Source organism: Pocillopora verrucosa, chromosome 7 (assembly GCF_036669915.1).
Source record: "Pocillopora verrucosa isolate sample1 chromosome 7, ASM3666991v2, whole genome shotgun sequence".
NCBI lineage: Eukaryota > Metazoa > Cnidaria > Anthozoa > Scleractinia > Pocilloporidae > Pocillopora > Pocillopora verrucosa.
In genome coordinates, this window is record NC_089318.1 from 16,065,784 (window position 1) to 16,083,579 (window position 17,796).

General features: G+C 37.6%; 3 long non-coding RNA genes across 4 annotated transcripts; 2 read left to right on the plus strand and 1 right to left on the minus strand.

Moving 5' to 3' along the window:
• The first annotated feature begins 3,952 nt into the window (after nt 1-3,952).
• LOC136282329 (uncharacterized) lies at nt 3,953-5,529 on the plus strand. 2 transcript variants are annotated; one of them, XR_010718206.1, is made up of 3 exons: nt 3,953-4,093; nt 4,640-4,838; nt 5,308-5,529. It is a non-coding gene; the product is annotated as an uncharacterized lncRNA (long non-coding RNA). The 2 variants fall into 2 exon arrangements; XR_010718205.1 differs by lacking the exon at nt 3,953-4,093 and having other exon boundaries at nt 4,475-4,838.
• Nucleotides 5,530-8,374: 2,845 nt separating this feature from the next.
• Nucleotides 8,375-10,889, minus strand: LOC136282326 (uncharacterized). The gene is made up of 2 exons (XR_010718202.1): nt 10,415-10,889; nt 8,375-8,588 (listed from the first exon to the last, which is right to left on the minus strand). It is a non-coding gene; the product is annotated as an uncharacterized lncRNA (long non-coding RNA).
• Nucleotides 10,890-15,867: 4,978 nt separating this feature from the next.
• LOC136282324 (uncharacterized) lies at nt 15,868-16,743 on the plus strand. The gene is made up of 2 exons (XR_010718200.1): nt 15,868-16,133; nt 16,601-16,743. It is a non-coding gene; the product is annotated as an uncharacterized lncRNA (long non-coding RNA).
• The last annotated feature ends 1,053 nt before the right edge of the window (nt 16,744-17,796 follow it).

Sequence of the window (17,796 nt, forward strand, 5' to 3'; positions counted from 1 at the left end):
AGCCATTGTAAAATTCAGTTTTCAGTGTTCTATTGCTGATTTTTATTCCATTATAACCAGCCTTAGCAGAAAAATTTTTTACTTTTATGAATAGCGTGTTAGTTACTATTTTCTCAGAAGTAACTAGCTTGTAAGTTCTTTGTCGCTATATCAGTACATTATTTGGAAAAAACGTGAGGAGAATAGTCATAAAATTAAGTTGAATGTGTTTAAAGTGACATAGGCAACCTTGAGCCAAGGCAATTAGTTGTTACCAACACAAAATGTACAATTCTAATGGTCAAAAAATTATATTAAGCGTTGCTCTGATTATCTTCCTTTACATGTTGGGCCTTTATCGCCGACGGCATGAATCAAGTTTGACAATAGCTGCTCTCTTGAAAATGATGAATTGACACGCCTATTTTTTCTGATTTTATCTCAGATGACTTTCTGCTACAGAAATGTTATTTCCCACTTTGATTAAATAAAATACCCACAATCTCTCATCCGTTCCACTGTTTTTAAATATGCAAATTTTTCTCTTACTTAACTAGCGATCTCATCGAAGGGACTCTTAATCGAAAGTAGTGAACGTTAACCTATGAAGATGTCCAAGCGAAACTTTTAAACGCTTTAGAAATTTTCTCGAAAAGAATGTTAGTCGATTCAGATGCGAACTTGTTGCTAGCGAAGCAACTTTTAGAAAGAAAACATCTTTTCCTTTAGGAAATAGTGGGGGAGGGGTGTGTAAGGAATAGCTTACACGTTACGTGTTAATAAAAAGGAAGGGAAAATGTCTGTTAGTGTTGCTGATATAAAAACAGGCACTAAAACTCATTTGTCGAAAATCCAGCTATTCACGGGATTGGGAAGCTTTTATTGCGTCTTTATCTTTTCAAATAATTTGGAATTCATACGACAAACAAAATAGAAAACGAAAAAGATGGGGTCGGCTTTAAGGAATATAAGCTGGACAATATTTCCTTTGATCTTTAATTTGAAATAAGGCTTTGAGCCCGTTATCATCTCTTCCCACCCACTGACCGGTCTTATCTATAGCCGGAGAGGAGGTGGGGGGCGGAAGGGGAGGGGGGTGTCGGAGAATTTGGGTTTTGTCGCAAAAACATTTATCTGATCCTCCCCTAAGGCTCTGTAGTATTCTAGTCCCACCCCCCCTTACAAGCAGGCAATAATATATAGTCCTCCCCCCCTTTATACTCTGTCAGGGACAACTGATCCCCCCTCAATTCTCTGAAAACCATGTGATCCCCTACAATCCTCCGACAACAACCCCACCCCCAACCCCCCCCCCCCTCTCCTCCTTAGGCGATAAATAATCACTGGTTTTATAAACCGTCGTCTCTGCGAGTTTTAAAAAGCATCTAAAAAAATTTACGTTGAAATAAAGCTGTGGGAGGGAGAGAGCGGGGAATGTCACAATTTGAGTAGCACTCTGACAAAGGCTTGTTTGTCATTTTTACTGGGGTACCGGGACTGGGGGAGCTAGGGGAGGGGGCTGGATGTATCCTGTTTCCTTTCCTTCCCCTTCCCCCCCCCCCCCCCTCTCCGATTGGGTATTTGACAACAGCTGTATGGGCTTTAATGAGCTAAATCTTACCCAAACGAACATGGCGACCGAGACCGAGAGCACTATGTCAGGGGGTAAGATCGCGGGCTCATTACACATGCAAACCAAACCAACGCAGCGGTCAAACGTAGGACATACGCAAGGGGGATTCATTTTGGGCGCCTGCACACCAATTTTTCGCGCTAAATCTCTAAGAAAAACATAAGGAACAACAGTTGTGATGCAAACTAAGCGAAAGGAAATTGAAACGTTCGTGATAGCGGAAACAAAAGTAGGGAAAAGGAAAACTCGAGACTTCTCGAACACGAAGCTTATTCAATTACGGGTATCTCGTTGATTTATCATTCTTTTTATGCTTTATCAAGAGAGTTATACGTTTTAAAATACCGTGATTCACTCGCTTATTTGGTTGTTTATAACTGGTGTAAGACAACTTTGTTCTGACGGCCTGAAGTGGCGCCACCTAGTGATTTCGACGTTCGCACATGCGCAAACGCTTGAACGGTGTATTTCCAAACGTAACTACTCTAGGTCCTTGCATGCTAATGCTCTAATGTGTATGTCAGTTTTTTACGGAACGCGTGTCTTGATTTGTCATTCTTCTCATGAATTTAAATCTTTTGCCCGTATAGATAATATCCAATATATCCAATCAGTGCAATTACATCTAGGTAGCCCTTATAAAGGAATTTAGAGCAAGGTTTAACCACGCTTTCTTCGTTGATACCGGTTTGACTGACGCCTCTCAAAAAGTTGAACTAAGCTGTTAGGAGGGAAGGGAAGGCTCAAATTGTTCGCTGTTACACTTGATCGGACTTTATACCAGGTGAAAATGATCCGATTATTACAAATTCAGAAGTTAGAAATCATGCGCTGGTTGGTCAAAACACGACTAAGCTAACCCAAGGTTGATACAAATCTCTTTTATGGCTTAGCAGAGGTGTTAATGTGGCATTTCTTTTCCTAAGATTTTGCTTTACACCAGGGTAAAGCCATGTAAAGTCATTAGCTTTAGCGCACTTCTATGTAATCAAGAAATATCAAAACCAAGTTTTATTTTGATCTTTACATGCTTACCGTCTACCGAACAACAGTGAAAATAGCTTCCTTGAAGAGATAATTCGAAGAAGTCCCTTTCATTCAATATAGTCATTTAGTACAAAGATGATACAAAAAAAATAAGACAGGTAATAGCAAAATATGGTGAGTAAACGAATAAATTTTTTAAAAATATGAACCTCCAGCGAACCACGTAGGCGACGGCAGCGAGGACATGGCAAAAGAAAACATTTAATGGGCAGAACGATGACAAATCGCCAAAATTTGCGTGGTCTGATAACGGAAACCCCGATGGCAAATTACTTAAGTTCACATTTGGAATTCACTTCTGCTCACATACGTTATGCTGAAGTTCAGGTGTGACGCCGTAAGAGACGATAAACACACCCACCGTCAATCGCCAAAGCTCTAACTTAGGATGTAAATTGAGTACTTAAGCGACGTCTTCCTCAGCGTTGCTATTCCGACTGCTTATGTCCGTCCCTGATAGCTCCTAGAAAACGGCCGTGCGAGAATTATTGGATTCTAACCTTACAGTTTATTTCACGGCTTATCGTGATTCCCATTAGGCTTTTTTTCATTTGTTTTACGAAAACTTTAATAGAATTTTTTTGAACAATGAATTGTGGAGAGTGGAAATATTATTTCATTTAGAGTACAAATTAAGGGATAGCACATCTCTTCGGAGTCGGTATACAACATTTTTCTCCTCCTTATTATTTCTTTCCTTTGCTGTGATATAAATATTGAATTTTACTGTTGAGATCTTTTACCTAACGTTCGGGAGTTTCAATACTAGATGAGATGAAACACTTGAAAACAAAGCAGACCTGATGATCTCGAGAAGTTTGAGATCTGAGGGATTTTTAATTGCATGCCACAAGGTTAATTTCGTTTTAATAGATCCATAGCGCAAATTATTCGAAAATTTCGTTCGTTGACAGGGAAATATAATTATTCTATAGCAGTTAATATGTCAGTAATATTTCATGAAGGTACATCATCTTGATAATTTGTCAAAAGTAATTGTTATGGAGTACGTCTGTCTCTTTAAATTAAAGGATTCAGTAACACAACGATCTACTTTATTTTATTGCATTGGTAAGAGAATATACCGATTATTCATCACTTAATTGCCGTTTTGCTTAATAGGTGTATACATGTTAGGAGATTGTAGCCGTGGGAAGCCTTGCCGCTCAGAAATGGCGCCAGTGGGGGATCGTAATTGAATTGAGCGGTATATGAGTACAAACGCCCCGCTTTCCTCTAAGGAAGTTAATTTTCAGTTCGAATTCTATAGCAACAGGATGTTGATGGAGGTCAAACCCTTTGCATCGAAAGAAAGATAACGATGTTTCCGTCTTAACTAGCGCGTAGACCCAATGGATAACGTCAAATTGGTATATAGTTCGTTACAGCCGGCTTGTTTTTAACTGTAAAACTGTGTTGGAGTAACTGCCGTAGGTAAGTATCATGGCAGAAAGTATCAAAAGGCTTCTCAGAGAAATAGCTGTCATGAAAGAAAATGAATTAAACGCAACGAAAAAAGTTCAGATTCCGTTTGAACGATTACAAAATCTAAAACGTTGTAAGTCATTGAAGCTTTGATGAATAAGTGATAATCAATCTGAAAAGTAATATGACAGTTTTCAATCATCATTTTTCTACTTGTAATATTCTTTGAATTTCATAACGCTTTCCCCTTTATTTGCGGTGAAATATGTTGATTTTACGTAGGCCTCGTGAACACGGAACTTTGATGTCCATTTTTAGATTTCAATAAGAATTCAATTCATTCTATCTTGACCCAGCATCTTCGTGACAGTAGACAGCTGTTCGCAGGAAGAAATAGCTTTTATTATAGCACATTTATTCATATGCCTTCATTATCCAAAACAAATACGGAGGCTCTGTTGGCTGCATTTGTAATTGGAAATAAAAGCTGATAACTAAAGCACAAAAGCGCACAGAATCACTGATCGGTTCATCTTGGCACGTTCGCTCTTGCAGAAGGGACACAATGGATTGGCAAAGAGTTTTGCTTATAGTGGGGATTTGTGTAATTGTAAGTTCTTACCTTGAAGAAGGAGTGGAAGCTCTTAATGTAAGAATAGGACGAAGAAGATCGAGTGGAAAGAGGGATTCATGGATAGAGAAGAATGAAATTCGTCCCTTACAGAACTCTCAACGGAGAGAGGAAATGCTGAAGGTAACATCTGGTTCAAAATAAAAAAAATATATCTTTGGAAAAAGACAAGATATATTTCAAGTAATGCCTCCAAAAGTAAACAGAAATGTTTCGAAATTGTGATTTTTCTTTCTTCTTGATGCCAATCGTGTGTATTCGATAGCTTTTAGTTGTCAAGATGGATGTATTTCCTTACATTAGAAATTTGAGTGAAGGGAGAATCATTATCCTGAGACGTACCGGTAAACTCAAGTCCCCCAAAAAATAGGACGTTTTTATATCTCTTACGAAAAATATAGAAAAATTCTAAAATCTTTCCAAATGCGATAAAAAATTCTTAGATTTAGTGCCTCTACCAGAGGGTGGGCAATTTAACGCATGAAAACATTACTTTGGGCAGGCTACCATTATGTTTCCTCGTAATTGTCATTGTCATTGTCATTTATGACCATCCTTCTCATTTCGTTTCCTTTTTACAATTTGTGGATAGATGTATGAGACAAGCTTTGCGGAGGACGATATGCCGTCAGTAGAAGAAAACCGATTACAAGGACAGTTTTAACTGGAAGAGCATAGAATTGCCTCTTGAACAAAGAAAACACCGTACAAGCTACCTCTTATCTCACGACCATAACAGATAATATGATTATAAGTCTGTACTAGCATTCAATAGTAAACAAGAAATAAGGAATAAAAAAAATCTTGAAGTTCATTTTGCGGTTTTTTTTGGCTGAGAACCTTTTTGTGGGCTGTGTATTTTTATTCTCAGCTTTACCTTTTTATCATGAATTTCTTTAATTTTTTTAATATCTCGACTTTCTTAAATTGTTGCCTGTATTATAAAATTAAAGGCGCGTCAGAAGCCGTTCTAAAATGATACAGATAGGCCGACGAGAAAAATTATCCCGAACAGACAAGCTAAATGCAGAAAAGATGAAAGAAAAAATAATAAAAAAAAAACCTTATATTTTTACATTTTTTGAGTTCTTTGCTCTCTTTCCACCCGAAAAAGAAACAAAAGACTCAGTTAATTCCAAGAAAGGAAGCAAACAGTGAAAAAAATTTGTTGTAAGGAGACTGATGAAATCGATCACTTTATCTGCTTTTATCAAGCACCTTAAGTTGATAACCTGCTGGGTGTTTTAAAACAGCCATCACGAGTAACTTCCCCCTCTTTACATGGCATGTCATTTTTCCAGAACAATTTTTCCATATTTGTCGTTAATGAAGCGAAACCAAAGATTATTCCTCTTGTCGTTCAAGTCTATGACGATTTAGGAACAAAAGACATTCCGGTCTTTAACTTGATACCATTAAGAGAAACAACAGAACGATGACGCACACAAACGCTAACAATAACTGATTCTCAGATGCGTTAAGTGCTGGGAACTATATTTAGTGTTTTAATGAGGATATTTTCCACCATTTTTTTAATATTTCTAGTGCTTTTATTCAATCATAAATGGCTCTTCAAAGAGGATAATTTTTCCGTTTTGAGATAAGCAAAGAAACAGCTACCACAAGGTATACTCATCTTGAACATTTTCAATATTTTCACCTGCAGTCCATGTTTTTCTTTCATCATCTTTGTTGCCCTTTTGATTGACTTTCACGTCTTGAGAGTTTTTCCCAGTCTGACAAACTGTCACAGCTTTGTTTCAAGTAAAGAAAACATCCTTATTTGACAGCACCTGATCCGTGGCTCCTTAAGCTAAGGTGATGTCTCATACTCTAAGCTAAAAATCCTAAAACGATGCTATAGATTTACACCTTTGGTGCCAAAAGTATTTAACGATATGATTTCGACTTCACGCGCTCATAAAAATTACAAGAAGTGTAAAATTTCAAAGTGAACTTTTCCCAATCTTTGCTATGTACTTCATCCAGTGGTGACAAAGAAAGTGGAATGGTATCGTTTTATTGACTGATACAATAGTCTTGAAGCCTTATTAACAGCTCACCCAAAAAGAAACACTACTTCATAACGTCACTATCATTAAAGATGAGTTGTTAAAGAATAAAATTTTGCTGTGATGCAAAGCATGAGTACACCTACTGGACCATCCAGTTTACATTTATTATTTTTCTTTTTCGCGTCGTCCTCATAAATGCAACATAAATTGAATAATCTCTGTGGGTTTAAGCTAAAGCTTACTGCTTGATGCAGTTTTTATAACCACGATAAACCTGACTTTGTGCAATGTGCAGCGGAAAGCGGCAATACAATAGAACCCCACCAACCCGAACTCAGTTAATTCTCAAACCTCAAGCCCGCTCTAACTAGATTTGATTTCCTTTGAATTTGACCCCATTTTTCCAGTCCTTTACTATCAGCTAAACTCGGACTTTTAGCTCGAATTCCCTGTAAACTCGACTTAGATTCCTTTTCCCTTGACCCACACTTACTCTGATAAATCGAACGGTAAGTAAAAACGTCGATCGATAAATGTGTAATTGTAATTGTACAACCTTCAATTGCAACTTATACGAACATGACATCACTTTCGAAAACGTGATACATTTAGCGGAACTTCCCAAACCAAAAAATTATTACAAAAAAAGTTCTTATGAGACAAACTAAATGTTCAAAAATGACTGTCGATTGTGCAAGACGACCCAGTGATGGTATAACTGAACACGATTCTTTATTAAAATTCAGCACCAGTCGCAGCAACTCGAACTCCCACTAACTCGAACCATTAATATTTTTCGTTTTTCCCTTGCGAGTCCGCGTAAGCGTGATTCTGCTGTCACTTAGCGCCGAACAGTAGGAGTCACATTTTACCTCCTTTTACAGTGAATCTGAAGTGAATCACGTTCTTCGTCCCTTTGATACTAAATTGGTACAAATGAGATCGAATAACATCGCGGGGGAGATATTTCTATCTTAAACCTAAAAATTAGCCTTAAGATAAGCTTTAAATCAGCCTCTGTTTGCACCATTAGCGCCGTTGTTAATAAAAGACTGTGTTTCACATCCGCGTCACCAGGGCAACCGGCCAAGAACTAACACACAAACATATATTAATAATTATACTATATCTGGCGAAATAGGCTACTGGGATCATGCCAAATAAAATACTTTTTCTTGACTAGTGTCAACTTTTTCTTGGTGTATATTACAGTCTTGAATATATAACGAGGGATAATACTTTTGGCTAAACGGAAGAATTAATTAAGGATAGGCTGTGATTCCGCGAAATTAGTCCGCAAAAAAAAAAAAACATCCTGGACATACGCTATAAATTATTAAGAGGAGAAACTTTCATTTAAGAAAAAAAAAGATAACGGACAAAGATGCAAACATGACGTTTACGATGAAGATGATTAGGACGCATTTTAAATGGCAAGCTTGGTAGGTAAAATCTGCTTCAAGATACGGATGATAAACGTAGCTCTCTAAGCCACATGGAGGAAGTCTAGAATCAGGGTTGTGAAGTATTACTCTCTGTCTTCTTTCTCGTGAACCTAAAGAAAATCAACCGTTGCGCGGCGAATTCAATTATGGCTTAATTTCAAAGTGCAGGTGAGCAAAAGACCAAGAGGAATAATTTCGATCAATTTCAATTGGCCTTTTTATTTCTTCCTTACTCTGAGTTTACAGATATGCTTTTTTTACAATACAAATTGTTTTATTTTGATGGTAAAAGGTACATTAGCTATATAATGCCAATTCGTCTTGCGCCGGTAGGAGATCCACTTCCTCATGGTAAGACATTATCCTCTGCGATTGAATCCCGGAGGGGTACTTTCAGTAACCTCATTTCCATCCTTATAAAAGAAAACAATTTAAATCAAAGGTACAGTTATGCGAGGGTTTTTCTGGTGAGATCTTAAGAGCTGAAGACTTTAAGATTACATTACCATTAACGATCTTACGTGAGCTTCGACGGCGACGGCAACAAAAAGGTGAAGAAATAACAGACTAACGACCAGAAAAATAGTTTGAACTATACAGTTATCAATGACCTCTCCTCTATCATGGAATAAAATACAAACGCGTTTCGCATTTATCTATGATTTGATTACGATTTTCGAATTGAAGTGGGCAAAAATAACGGCGATGAGAAGGGGAAAAAAACGATTTTTTAATATGCAGAAAAAGTTTTGTGCGAGTAGTTTTCACTTGTGTTTTTCCTTCGTTGCAGTCCTTTGCAAACTCACAAAAGTTTGCTTATTTCTGAGTACAAAAACTTTAACTGTTCTTGCATTCACGTTTCTCTTTGAAATTAAAAACCTTTTTTTATCATCCAGCTCAGTAGTGATCAATGGCTAAATGGATCATTTGAATCAAGCACTCTATCCTCTCTTGATTCGATATATTTCTAAGGGAGGAATAAATGCGCTTTTCAACTGACTTTCTTTCAAGGATCCAGTCTTTTTGAAGACTCATCTTGCGGCAAAAGAATGAAAGGTTAATTTTCCTGAACACCTTTTACACACATACTAAAAGCCAGCATAGGTATACGCCAGATAATTCCCTTAAAATATTTCTGCCAAGTTTGTCTTAAGGGCTTAAAAGTTTAATTACCATTCATTCTCCACATTTTTCATTCCTTAATTTACCTCCAGAAGGGCCTCTGATAGCCAATGGGAGATCGAGTTCCTTCTCACTTTTCAATGGAAGAAACGCACCAATGAGAAGATTGATGCTTCAAATTTTTCTGAATTCTTAATTACCAATAGAGAATAAGCATGTCCATTGCTTCTCGCTTCCTTACCACGAAAGCTAATAACTTAGGATGCTCAGGCCACGTCATTTATTGAGCGCACGCTCTGAGTATAATAAATAGAGCCGATGAGCGGTGTGATGATTTGCCGTGGGAGGAGCATTTTCTTGGCTAGGCGATCCACTTTTTTAACGGGAAAACGTTATCAATTCAAAAATACTGAACGAAGTATTTTAATTAAGTCTATTAATTTCGCGTTTGCGGTCGACATGCGATAGAAATGTTTTACAAATACTGTTATGCTATAATTAAAGAACTTATTCTGCACGGGTATAGGACATTAGTAATAAAATTCTACTGAATAGGCCAAGGAGGATGATTGAATTTACACGAGGAGCACGTTACTGACTTAACAATTTTGATCAAAAAACATTTTTCGCGGAAGTACGTTCTGAAGAGCCACGTAACATTGGATTCTTCTCAGTTAAAACTTCCGTTTTGCCTCAGGCTACAGAATGTTAAGGCAACCGTGAAATTTCTTAAAAATGCCAATTAAAACTTGAAAAGCAGAAAAATATTTCATCCTTGAGCGCCAACATATAAACTCTTTCTTTCTTTAACTGTCGCGAGACCGAAATCGGACGACAGCACATACCGAGTTGATAAGGATTTTCTGATAGGCGAACCGTAGAAGGTTTCCTTTGGGTCCATTACTTGACTGCATTTTTTTTTAAGACACTGCCACATGTTTGTCTAGAATTCATGTTAGTCGGGAATAACAAGGCTGCTTTTCTATTCAAGACGACAATTTATTGCCGAGGCAGTTGGGCATGCATTAGTTTCTACACAAAATTAATCCCTCTTATTTTTAAAAGCTTTCTGCACAAGCAAATGTTTGTTCTGTTTTAAACTCGTAGATACACATACCCATTCCAAAGGCGCTGTTGTTTGGCCTTCTGCAGCGGAAGATGAAGGCATGACGCTTTTTCTGCCGTGTCTACGTCGCCACCTCCTCCTTCTGATATGAAAGGATTCAGTTCGATCCAGCAGAATGGTGCTAAAGACGAACCAAACCATCAAAAGAACGAAAACGCGACTTGGCTCCATGATCACAGGTGTACTTGCTTTTACTCCCTCCCCTCAAATCTGAACGCGTTCCTTTAGGAACAGTTACGTATTTAAATAAGTGGCGGAACACATTGTTTTGTTTGTTTTTCAGGAAGTTTAAAAGAGAAACCACCAGTGGCGATACGAACGCTTCTTGGGTTACACTCTGTTCAGATAACTGAGCAATTTAACTATTTCACTTTCAATTTGTCATTAGTAAAGAAAAAAAATCAGAGCGACTGACTCCACCGAAAAAACCTCAACACAAGGCGCCAACGCATCGCCGCGCTTTATTTCAAGTCGTTATCTTTTAATTATGATGAAGATTTGATTAACAGTCTGATAAGCTAGTTTTGCTTCGTTTGAGTCCAAAGGGACGGCTTTCTCCTATAAACACAGTTAGCCCACAAAAATGTTATATATAAAATAAAAACGCTTAGGTAGTCTTCCAACGTTAAATCAAAGCCCTCCCTCAAATCCGCTAAAGTCACTATTTTAATCCTTTTTTCTAATATTTCTGTTATCATATTACAAAAATACGAACCATTCCGATATCACTCAAATTTCCTTTCAATTCAATAGATAACGTGAATTGTCACGAAGCCGTTGTTGACCAACGGAAGAAGTAGCTCAAGCTCATTTTGGATACAGTTTTTGGCCAGTCTTTATTTGAAATGTTAATAGGTCAGAAAAAAACGTGGTTGCTCTTGTAACTCAAGACACGCCGCGCAATCCAGTGGTATCACGCTGTGCTGACAAACAACAAAGGAATATGGATCACTTAGTTCTTTTCTTCTTCATTTCGAAATATAAGCTTTACTTTCTTAGTTTACTAATGGATTTACTGGTGGTTTCATTCGAAATTTAGCTGACCATTTTGGTCTCAAAAGAGCCGACGTTTTAAACAAGTAATATTACAATAAAAAGCCATACAGCCCTACGGCAATTTAAGCTTTCTCAGTTTCTATTTTTAACACTTAAGAACTAATTTTTTTCTTGTTAAATGTAAACTTTTTAAGAGCGAAAGGACAATGAACTGAACACTTTCCCAAGAGCTATAATATCTAACAGATGAGCTGCTTCGCGATTAAATTCGCTGATCATAAATTTTGATCGAGAGGGGTTTATTAGCCCAAAAAAGGGAAAATGCGACTTAGAGAATGTTCCGTTATTTTGAGGTTAAAAGTGGAGAGGAAATATATGTACGTTAAATGGTTTTTATGACTTCCAAAAATACTTCCTTTTAAATAGGAGTAATTACCCTTTCAATTCTCCGGTTACTTCTTACCATTTTTTGGCGAACCTTCTACGAGCGTCCATACTAATTAGACTCGGAGGTAAATTTGAAGAGCCCCAGGACAGTACGTATAGTAATACAGCGGTCAACCGTGGGGCATGCGCATCTGGGTCAATTTTAGCTAGCCACGCTCCATTTTTCCCTGCAAAATTTCAATAAAAAATTTTAAAGCAGCCGCGTGAATTAAATTGAAACGTTTATACTGATAATTTGCGAAAAGAAGCTAGAGTATGGCAAAAGAAACCGGAGACTTACGATCAAGACGTTTATTTAATCACAGGTTTTCTGTTAGGCTACGGGAGTTTAAACTTTCCATAAATCGGAAAGAGAAGTAGCTTAAATCTATCATTTGAGCTAAATTCAAGAATTAAATTCGCATATTCTTGGCATAGGCACCTAGGCGAAACCAAATTACGCTGCAACAAGCTACAATGGATTCGCACACCAAGTACAACAAATCGGGAATGGAGGGTGATCAGTTGTCCCTAGTGGAGTTTCAAGGGGGAACTAATGAACATTGACTGCCATTGAGGGGGAATCATTGCAATAGTACAGAGCTCCGTGGGGGAATCAGATAAATTCTGTTTTGACACAACCGTAATCCTTCTACCCTCCCCATTGGAAAAAAAAGTGACTGGTCACCGAATAAACTTACGTTGTTAACTCCATTTGTGGTTAGGATATTCAATTGGCGAACAAGGCATACAGTCTTGCCTTGTCAGATTCTAACATTCTTACCAACGTAGCTTTTATTGTGACCATTAAAGCTAGCCTGAGCTGTTCATGATTGCTCCAGCCTTTTTATTTTGATATTTAAACAAATCAATGAGTCAAGACAGCTACATCACTGAGGAAAACAGGAAATTATACTTTAAAAAACTAACCGAATAGAGTAACTTCCAGACATGATACAGAAGATACCTCAAGTTTACGAAGCATTTTTGTTCTCCAGTTAATCACCTATTCAAAGCGAAACAACAAATATCTTCACAATTTGCTTTACGGCTAAGAGGCGAACATTACATGTACAATTATTTTTTTGGGGTAAACGTTACTTTAAATCTGCTTTTATCAAAAGTTTAATTTATCAGTGGGATTTTGCGAGTTCTTGTAGTTTATGTTCGGTTCGATCTAAAGAAACCTTTCAGCCTTCCTGAGCTCAATAATCTTTCAGTTGGGACAATGGATCAACTCTTCCAGCGAAAAGAAAAATGTTAACAGTAATATTTTATGTGAATATTCTCAAGGTTAGTTAATCATGATTACCGACCCTTTCTTGAATAAATTGATCAAAAGAACCGGAAAGGTTCGTGACTTCTAATCAGGCGCACTTAAAGCAGCTTTTTGTTATTTTTTTAGAGCCTTAATTTAAAATCATGTAGCAGGTGGTAAACCTAAATTAATTCAAGATCTTTATCTTAATTACACCGATCACAAGGTGATATTGAAAACGATTTAAATTAAAACAGAATGAGGTGGTTGCCAGCTTTGTTTAAATAGGATGAAAGCTTTATCAATCGACGGCATCGGCGCTTTGCCGAGGTTAATGATTAAGTTGCATAATGTAAGTGACTTTATTTCTGATTTACTACTAGCGTTAAGTTGCTGACTATGTAGAAGATTACGAAAAAGTTTCGGAGCTGCGATAAAACGGTGAACTTTTCCTCTTAAAGGAAGTACATATATTCTTCGTGTTGACTTCAATTTAGTCAAAATCTCTTCTCTAGTTTTTTAAATATTTCGTTGACAAAGGAAAAAATATTAATCGCCCGAAGATCAATGGCATATTAATTAAGTGTTGCTTGTATCATTGCGAAAAAAAAATACCGGTCCCCTCTATTCTGAAAACGGCAGAATCAGAGATAAATAAAAGTCCATCTTTTTTTTTTCTAAACGTTGTTTTTCCCAGATGTTTAGGAAACGCAACTAGTAAACCCAGACAATAACGAAAAGCGCATTTTAAAAGAACTGATTTATGGGCAAGAAGTAATTTTTGCAACTGTCGACTTAGACACGCCTGAAGTAATCTCTGAATTGAGACTGAAAAGGGATAAAATCACCTGTGTCTATGGCCTGACATTACGAAGTTCAATTTGTGATTTTATTCTACATTCATCGAGACAACTGTCGCCAAATCTACACTACTGAGCATGAAGGAGAACTTTTGTATCAAATTAGATATGATGTCGTTTTAGAGCTTGAATGTATACGCACGAAACGGGTCTGCGGTTTTAACTAGTTTTTAAGAAACCCTCCGCTTATCTCAACGAAATATTTCAAAACTAAGCCAGATCTTTTAATCTTGATTTAATCTGTAGAGAATAGAGTTCGTGTTGTAGATCCTTTTGGAAACATGGCCAACTAAAAAAACAAATAAAGACAATTCATCATATTTAATTCATGAGTACTGCTGTTGGTCATCATCCGCTTATAGCAGTTTCATGAAGGACATAAAGTCTAAATAGATTGCGATAGCGTAAAAAAAACTACAGAAATTATAGTTATTTCTTTTCTTGAGTGCTATAGAATTCAATTTACTCAAACATTATGCCCTCAGACTTGATACAGTTCACAAGACGTTGCCTGACACCGACTATTTTTCTGGGATTATTTTTTATAACAGCTCAAAACGAAAAAAATGATCTCACCGGGAGTGGCCTTTCCTTGAAATCGAATTCATAATTCCGCAGTGTGGGCTAGGCTTTATTCACGAGAGGTCGAATCATGCTAAATGCTCAAAAAACCATCAAAAATGATTGTTTCAACTTAAAGATATTGTCACGATAGGAGTGGACTTTGAACGACTCCGTTGGTAGAATTTTGCTTTGATAATTTGCTACTTTCAGGAGTAGTATTCTGCCAGAAGAACTCATTATTATCGAGAAAAAAATTCCCGAAAAAAACAAATCAGAAGAGTCGTTTAAGCACAAGGCTGAGCTTAAAATTCAAAACGAAAATGCCATGTGATAAACTGGTGATTACATCCTGACTCGTAAGTATGAGAAGGACAGGTTTAAACATGTGTTCGACTGTGCTTACAAAATAAATCTCTCGATCGAAAAAAATTACATAACAACTCACACATTGCAAATAGGATGAACTCACGAGAAACTTAGAGATTTCCAGCTTGGCTAAACAGTTGGCATACAACTGTTTCACAAAATGCATTGCCCAAAGTTCGTCAATACCATGGAGACGAAAATATCTTTTATCTGACTGTGTCTCCTTTTTATTATTATCACTGATTTGTTTAAGATTTATGAACCGAAAGGCAATCAACAATCCCTGATAAACTATGGATTAACCACTGTTCTGAGCACAATAAAAGCATTCAGAAACTATATTTTGCATGTAAAGCCGGAAAGTGTTATATGCATTGGTGTTCAGCCGAGAAGCAGCTCAGAGTACGCCTATTTTCAAATTGAATGACCTTTGCATAGTCCTACCCACGCAGATGCTCAGTTTGTTTACTTTGCCTTAAGTTTTTAAAACACATTACATCAAATGCATGAACTCAGAAACTCCCCGAATAGTTTTCAGTTTGTAGAGTCCTAACTGTTTGACCTAAAAAAACAAATAACATAATGAGAAAAATATATCTTGCTGTTTGGTCATCTATCTTTAGTGCACCACCTGTTCGCAGCATCAAGAACATTGAAAGAAAAGTCAAAGAATCTTATCAGCATTTTCATTTCTCTCCTTTTTTTAATTATTTCATAGTACCTTGAACTTGATCATTCATTGACTGACAGCCTCAGTCATGCTACAGTACACGGGAAGTGTTAATGATCTTTCCTGCCAAATTGGCGTCGTTCTCCATCTTTCAGCGTGGTCGGCAGAGAAGCGTTTATCAAGATCAATTAGGGTTTGTTTTACAGCGGTGATGAACACAAAGGCACTTCTCTTTGTCTCGGCGCTGGACAAAGGCTTTTGACCTTATATAATTGCTGCGCAATTATTCTTCTGCCTTTGTGGATCGTGTCTAAATCAAGAGAATTCCGACTGAGTGGTTTAAATTACAACAGAATTGCTCCCTATTAAAAGGGTCGGTCTAAGGCTGAAAAGCTTAGAACTCACTCTTCGTGGACCAAGTTCCTTGCCGCAGAAATATACACGGGAGCGACAAGAATGAATAGAAAAGCAGTTTGTGTCTTTCTGTTGGTGATGCTAGTTGCTGTATCAATTGCCAGCGCCGCGGGACCGGGTTCACCAAATCGCCATGGAAAGAGAACGGACTCCATGGTAATTCAGTATTCATATCTTCACGCTGATTTTTCTGTCTTTTTTAAAGGAACAACATTTTTGATGAAGGGAAATGGACGTTAAAATTTGGTCGGTAAAAATCCATAAAAATTTCTGTCGTTGCCAACGCTAATTTCTTCCCTCTGTCTAAATGGCTTAATGATAACAATGCTGGGGTAAAATAAACATAACATTTAGACATGGCTTCCGATCATTTCTTAAACTTCTCTGTACTGAGAGCCAAGGTTTACTTTCACGGTTGGTTAGATATTTCGTATTCCTTGCTTGTTGATCCAGTCCACTGGTCTTAATTATTCTACGTTGCAGTTTGACGAGCTCTTCGCATGATAAGTCAGACCTTTTAAAATAGACCGATATTAAATCTTTCTTTTTCTTTTTTCATGGGAAATTCTTAGCTTCGCAACAATACCACACAAAATTTTATAAATTTTTCCTCTAACACACAGAGCCTGATCAGGAAGAGAGAGTTTTGTGCTCGCGCCAGGATGATATGTAATTCTGCAGAAGACGTGGAAGATGAACCCGCCTTACCGGCATTTGAGAGTGAAGAAATATGAGTGCAAATAAAAAAAATTGTAGAGTCAAATTATTTTGAGTCAAATCGTTACTGGCATGGACCGAATGCAAATGACTACTCGGTAGGCCTAGGTCGAGTTGTACCAAAGTGAGGCTAGCCAGGCTTCGGGTTTTGTTTTGAAAACACGACCCTTGAAAAGTAATGTGTCTTTGTCGATGTGTTTGCTCTGTTGCACTATGCCTTCGAGGTCTTATGTTCTTGGATGCCAACAAAAGGGGGGGGGAAATCTCCCATAAGAGAGATGGTTCGTTTTTTAAGTTCCCCGTACGCAAATGAGGAGAGAACAGTGGATCCACGCAATTCGTCGATACTGAAGGGCTGTTTAGCCTCACTCTAATACAACTTAACCCAGGCCGACCGAACAGTCCGCCATATTTGCATTTGGTGCATACGCGAAGAAGTGTAATGGAATGTCGAGGACTCGGGTTACGCTTGGGGAATGTTCGAGACTCCGAAACTCAGAGATTGCTAAATAAAACAAATTAATGCACGACAAATTGCGAGAACTGCATACTGGTTTCAGGAAATTATTGGGTAATCTTTCAACGTGGATTATAAATACGAGTGGTGAGAGATCATTAGACAACAACGGGCTAACCTAAGAGAAGGCAAGTGAAATAATTTGAAAAACCGAATCTGTTTACAGCCAAACCTTCCAACCAGCCCATAAACTAAAGCAATGCGCCTCGCTTTGGTTAATATTGGTGTTCTTATAAGTAACATTTTGGTAATGTGTTTTTCCCGTTTTCCCTCATTCATGTATCACTAACTCCTCTTGACGTTAGCATTCAAAGAAATAAGGGCCTCGGGAATCGAGATTCGGGACTGGGGATTCGGGACTAGGGACTCACGATTCTGGATTCGGGAGCTTTAGTTTATGAATTGTGTTATTTTATCTGTTAGGTTTAAGAGCATGTCCACGAGAGCACGAGGCATTCGTGTACATGCCATCTCAGTGATTTCAATGAAACTTTGCCAGTTTAAAGGGGTACCCCAAAACTCAAAGTGACAAACTGGTTTCTGTTGTGGTTTTTCCGAGGGGAGATAGCGCCGTCGCTGTCGCAG